This window comes from Triticum dicoccoides, chromosome 5B (genome assembly GCF_002162155.2).
Source record: "Triticum dicoccoides isolate Atlit2015 ecotype Zavitan chromosome 5B, WEW_v2.0, whole genome shotgun sequence".
Taxonomy (NCBI): Eukaryota; Viridiplantae; Streptophyta; class Magnoliopsida; order Poales; family Poaceae; genus Triticum; species Triticum dicoccoides.
The window spans coordinates 472,935,392-472,942,394 of NC_041389.1; positions in this window are offsets into that span (position 1 = coordinate 472,935,392).

The window sequence follows — 7,003 nt, forward strand, 5'->3', positions numbered from 1 at the left end:
ACAGTGAGCGGTGGCGTTGCCTCTAGATGAACAGGAACCCGTGGTGTGGAGGGCTGGATGAACAGTAGACAGTGGAGGGGTGGCCGTGGAGAGGTGGTTGAACAGGACCCCATGGTGTGGAGGGTTGGATGAACAGTAGACGGTGGAGGGGTGCCCGTGGAGGGGTGGTTGAACAGTAGCCGGTGGAGTAGCGCATGGTGGAGGCTGGACGAATAGGAGCCCGTGGAGGCTGGAGGAGGTCGACGGTAGCCCGTGGAGGCTGGAGGAGGTCGACGGTGGAGATGAACAGTGTCCCGTGGAGTCCCGTTTTGCGGTACGCCGCACGCCTCCCCCCGTTTCGACCGTAGCGCTCCAACACAAGTCTGTTTCGTCCGTTTTGCGGTATGCCACACCCCTCCCGATGAACAGGACCCCCGTTTCGACCGTAGGAGGTCTGTTTCGTCCGTTTTGTGGTACGCCACACCCCTCCCGATCAACAGGACCCCCGTTTTGACCGTAGGAGGTCCGTTTCCTCCGTTTTGCGGTACGTCAGGCCCCTTCCGATCAACAGGACCCCGTTTCGAACGTGGCCAGTCGAACACAAGGTCTTCCTCCATTGTGCGGTACGCCAGGCCTCGTTTCCATCGCATGTTCCGTCCAAGCCCTCCCGATGAACACGACCACGCATTCCGTTCCGACCCAGCCGGTTGGCTCCCCATGAACACGACGATGATGTTGTTTCTCCGTTCCGACCCAGCCATGTACGTATGCGCGATAGGCGTTACATACCCTGCCCGTATGTACGTACGTGGCCGTATTTTCTTTCTTGCACCCTCGCCGCTGTACGTACATGTACATGCTACGTGCATGCCTCTACTACGACACGTGCGCGCCTCTACATCCACCAGTATATATGTACGTACACGTTCGCAACCAGAATGACAATGCTACGTATGCTTCGACCAGGTGGGTCCCGACTGTCAGGCACTTCCTTGCGTGCGAAGATGTAGCTGGTGGGTCCCAGCAGTCAGGGGGGCGAATCGTTTTTTTCGGACGCACTTCCTTGCGTGCGAAGATGTAGCTGCCAGGTTTTTTTGCTAAATACGGTGGCCCGTCCGGTGGGTCCCCGCTGTCAGGTGGAGGAATAATTATTTTGCGCGTAATAAGGAGGCACTTCCTTGCTGCGGCCGTGGACCCAGCTGTCGGCCTCTCCATGTACATTCCACGTCCGATGGAAGCCATTCCTTGACCACGTTGACCACGCCGCGCCGAGAGCACCAAGGCGGTGGACGATGGCAAGGCCTAGGAAGGGCGACGCGGAGCCGGGGAAGACGCGGCAGTGGATGCCCACGCGTAGAGGAGTATGAGGGTTCACTCGTTCGGCTGCGGTGTGAGGCTGCCATCGCCGCAGAATAGCAGGGGGTGTGGGTGTGTAGAGGGATGGCCTGACCAGCGGTAGGAGTAGTAGGGGGCGGTGAGGCCTCCGCGGCATCACAGCCAGCCACAGGCGGCAGGAGCAGGCGGCACGACCGGCGCTGCTTTGGGCGGCTGGAGCAAGAAGACCAGAGGTTGAAGAAGCACTTCGGCCGTTGGATGGACATCGTACGGTCACAGGAGCTAGAATCGTTCATATATTGACTAAAGTTGACAAAGGCCTCTGTCTCAGTCAACTTAGTAGGCCCACAAGTCAGCCTCCCACCAAGGTTGGTCCCAGCTAGCAGGGGGTATTCATTTTTTGTGCGTAATAAGGAGGCACTTCCGGTGGGTCCGAGCTGACAGCGGGGGGACGTCTTTTCGCAAAATACGGTGGCCTGTCCTATGGGTCCCAGCAGTTAGGGGAAACATTTTTTTCGCGAAATATTGGTGACCCCTTCGGTGGGTCCCTGCTGTCAAATGGAGGAATAATTATTTTCCTCGTAATAAGGAGGCACTTCCTTGCGGCTGTCGTGGACCTAGCTATCAGCCTCACCACGTACAGTACTCTTCCGATGGAAGTCGGTCATTGACCACATTGACCACACCGCGCCGAGAGCACCACGGCGGTGGACGATGACGAGGCCGAGGAAGGGGATGATGGGGAGCCGGGGACGACGCGGCAGTGGAAGCCCGCGCGGAGAGGAGTACGAGGGTTCACTGGTTCGGCTGCGGTGTGAGGCTGCCGTCGCTGCTGGGCATGGCCAGCGGTGCGAATAGTAGGGGGCGGTGAGGCCTCCGCGATAACACAGCCGGCCACGGGAGGAAGGAGCATGCGGCACGACCGGCGCTGCTTTGGGCGGCTGGAGCAAGAACACCAGAGGTTGAAGAAGCACTATGGCCGTTGGATGGCCATCGTACGGCCAGTGGAGCTAGAATCGTTCATATTGACTAAAGTTGACAAAGGCCCCCATCCTAGTCAACTTAGTAGGCCCACAAGTCAGCCTCCCACCATGGTGGGTCCCAGCTAGTAGGGGGAGTATTCATCTTTTTGTGCATAGTAAGGAGGCACTTCCGGTGGGTCCGAGCTGACAGCGCGGGGAACATTTTTTCGCGAAATACGCTGGCCCGTCCAGTGGGTCCCAGCAGTCAGGGGGGAAACGTTTTTTTCGAGAAATAAGGTGGCCCGTCCGGTGGGTCCCTGCTGTCAGGTGGAGGAACAATTATTTTGCACGTAATAAGGAGGCACTTCCTTGCGGCCGCCTGGACCCACCTGTCAGCCTCTCCACGTACAGTACTCTTCCGATGGAAGTCGGTCGTTGACCACATTGACCACGCCACGCCGAGAGCACCAGGGCGGTGGTCTGGATGACGGCGAGGCCTAGGAAGGGGACGACGCGGAGCCGGGGAAGACGCAGCAGTGGTAGCCCGCATGGAAAGGAGTACGAGGGTTCACTGGTTCGACTGCGGTGTGAGGCTGTCGTCGCCGTAGTATAATAGGGGGTGTGGGTGAGTAGAGGGATGGCCTGGCCAGCGGTGGGAGTAGTACGGGGTGGTGAGGCCTCCGCGGCATCATAGTCGGCCACGGGAGGCAGGAGCACGCGACACGACCGGCGCTGCTTTGGGCGGCTGGAGCAAGAAGACCAGAGGTTAAAGAAGCACTACGGCCTTTGGATGGACATCGTATGATCACTGCAGCTAGAATCATTTATATTGACTAAGTTGACAAAGCCCTTGGTACGCGTCAATTTAGTAGGCCCGCAGCTTGGATTTGGCAGAGAATATATAGCCCATTTGCGATTTGTAAGAATGTACAACCCATTTTTCAATTCTAATGGAATTTACTACAGCCCATTTACGGGTTTGTTAAAAGTACAGCCCAACTTCTAGCTAGGACAACTATTAATAATTTCAAACAACCGCTCAAAACATAATTCAAAAAATCCCACATTTCGATGGGATCCGAAATATTTTTATCCGAAATTTTAGTTAGGTTAAATATAATTTCAAAATAAAGTTGTATCACGTTAAAATCCAACAAAATATTGCGCGCGCAACAAGTAATGAAATTAAAATTTCCAAATTCCAAAAATAATATATTTTTCAAACTAATTACATGTTTGGTGCATAGTAATTGCCCAGTTATTATAATTACATCCCATTTATTATTTCTTAAAATCCATTTTCTTGTTAAGCCTAATGCATACCTCCTAGGAAACTTTGCAGCCCAGCGGGGCGGATAACAAGTTGACCCGGATATTGTGTACAACTGTCGGCCCAGTTGCATTGCTGATGTTGAAAAAAAGGCCTGTGTAGTACAGTACAACCTAACATGGTTACTCAGCCCACATTCAGGGACGCCGGAAAGGCCCAAACAAGGCTTCTGTACAACTTTTTGAAGTCACTGAGCTCAATTAATAACTTAAGAAAAAAGTTAGATTATAGTGGAACCTAATTAAAAGCTGTCACGAGCAAATAAATAATTCAACGGGTCCCACTTGTGCGTGTGCGCGTGTGTGTGCGTGTGTGTGTGTGTGAGAGAGAGAGAGAGACCCATCGGTCGATGCTCGTAAATACATCTTTCAGCCATATGCATTGCTGATGCTCAGTAAAAACTTATATAGTTGACACAATCATATAGAACATCATAGCACACTGAACTTGCATACAAAAATTTCATGCAGGCGGCACAATCAGGATGGAAGCAGTGGATCGCTACAGGAAGGGCTATATTGAAACCAAGGAAGTCGTACATAACGGTTCATCGTCTTTATAAATGACGGGGAAATATCTTGAATGTTGTGCAAAGAAAACAGACAAACAACACAATAAGTTCTGCTAGCACATTAAGTTGACGTATAGCCCTTTCTAAACAAAGTTCAGGTACAAAATTAGAACAAGTCACAATCAAATGTACTGGCATATCACTGCTTCAGACCCATAGCTCGGATTTAACTAGTACTATCTGACAAGATTCAGTTGTTACCTCAAATTAGAGCACATCCAGGCAGCCAGCCCTGCCTCTTCTCCCAAAGAAGCAGTGGCCTCCGCCGCATGATGGAGTAGGCCCTGTGCCATCCATCGTTCCGAGAAACACGGTGAAAGTCTGACGTTGACTCCTGTAATGGATGTCGTCGACGGACCCTGGCACCAGCGGGGGCGGCAGGACTTCGATTGATGGATTGACCACTTCTTCGACATGCGCGAACACTCGATACAGGTACATCCCTAACGTGGTCCGCGGCGGCCTTGGTGGCGACGAATAGTACAACCCCGGTTCCTCCACCGGTATCTCAACACCAATCACCTTCGGTATGGTGGACGGCTTTTTCATCCATGCCATAACCGTGACAGACCAGCTGTCTGGAGGAACAAACATACTTACGAGCTCACCTCCAAGGTCGTTGATAAGCTCGTTCATGGACTCGTTGTTCCAAGCACGTCGAGGCATGTCGTGGAAGGTAAGCTTTGTTAAAGACTCAAGCTCAGAGGGCACCAAACCCCATCCTGGGTGCCACTAATGAAAGCTCACCAGCATGCCATCGCAGAACAAACGCCAGGAAGATTCGAACACACAACTTCAGTCGAAAGTTGTTCGGAACCTGATGAAGAAATCAGCCGATGGCAGATAGACTTCGACGAGCAAGTGACTTATTTGGATGCCGTGTGCAATGCCAAGAGCATTGACAAGGTCGTCCGGCGAGACGGGAGGCTGGTCGCCGTTGATGGTTACCATCAACACTTTGCCGGCAAACTGGTCGTCAAGCGTCGACATGCCACTATTGAGCGACCGCACGCAGCGACCGAAGGCAGGATGGATCTCAGGATCTCTGGCTCGGAGATCCGCGTTGACCGGCAACATGATAGTGCGCTTGAGTATAGGGAGTATAGGAGGGGTATTTGGGGGAACTGGAGTAGGAATCGAGATTCCAGAGGTGGGGGAGGGGCGGGAGACTGGGGATGAAAAGGTAGCATGAATTTCGAGCACACGCCAATATGCTCTCGGCACGCAAGTGCACGAAAACACCGGTGGCGCCCACATGTCGGCCTAAGAGTCCTTATTCTTTCTTTTTTGGAGAGCCCGACCTTTTTTTCAGGATCTTTTGAGAGCCCGGCCCGAGAGTCATAATTGACCTGTTTGGCATTGCGTTACTACTTGGCCCATATTCAACGACACCTCACTGGCCCAAACAAGTGTACATCATCGAAAAGACAGTGAGCTCAAATTATATAACTTGAAAAAAGGAGATATACTCAGAACACTGGAGAATGGTAATGCCCTCATTTAGCCCACCATTAGTTCGAGACAATAAACAGTTCGAAACAATGATATATACAACATTCAAACACTGACTAGTGACTACTACTGACATAAACAGCAAGACATGATAGTTCATAAGAACTCTTGCTACACCACCAAAACGTACCCATCTGCAGCGCTCAGACTATCGTGACCCAGACGAGAATGACATTCTAAACATAAGAAACTATTACATAGAAAGAGTGACATAGACGAGGATGACCAAATGACAAGGAATATGCATAACAAAAGAAAGAACTACCCATCCAGAACCAGTGGCAAAGACAACAAAGTCATTCGAAGAGATGATCCAGCACCATCGTAATTTGCAGCCCCGCTTCAGCGACCAGTGATCCGGAGACACCAGTACTCCACCCTTTCGATGCAACAGCCCAATTACCTATCAACCTGAAGGCTTGAACCACATCACTGCCTGTCGTAATTGAGACATCCAAGGATTAAAGTTAATCTGGATGCCTTTGTCATTCTCACCTTCTTTTGGCTGCAGGCTGTATCGTTGACAATCAGGGGAGTATGCTCCCGAACTCCTAGGGATCACCGTGTAGACACAGTTTTCCATAGCAAACAGAGCCTCTCTGCCATCAAGGTCCTTGCCAACGGTGATCTCCTGGTTAATCGGATAATTGAGTCCGAGAAACAGAGAGTGCGAACCAAGGTTGTTTACTCGCCTCCAACTAAAAAATCCTAAAGGCCCCAACAAGCTGGTATCCTGCTCATAGACGTAACAGCCACTGTCCGGATACTCACGTATTACACGGTGCTTGTATACAGTGGGGGTTTTGCAATATAACTTTTCCGGCTCATGTGTCCGAATGGTCATCAGTCTTTTGCCGTCGTCTGATCAAGCGAGGAACCAGTTGTGCTTCCCTGTTTTTGGCAAAGGTGGTGTAATTACAAAGGGCAGTAACTGTAGGGACACTGCAGCATATCAAAAAGGACAGGCATTGTTAATGTAAGATCAGCATTGTTCAGAGTATGAGTAGGATAATGCAAGAAACAACATTGATATGTCCCTGTTGGAACTGGGAGGAAAATACAGGGAAATGTATACTGGGTTTGAAAATATAGAAGTGCGATGCATGGTTATACTCATGTTATCTCGCAATCGATTCTTCACAGGAAACTACCATTTCATGCATGTTATGTAATCATGTTCTGTCCTCACAAACAAATTCTTCAAGGTAACTAACAGACCATGCATTGTTATATACTCGTGTTCTGTGGGCAAAACATTTGTGGGGATATTATTCTAGCCATTGATTGCTGAAGGGCGAATATAGGTATGTACAC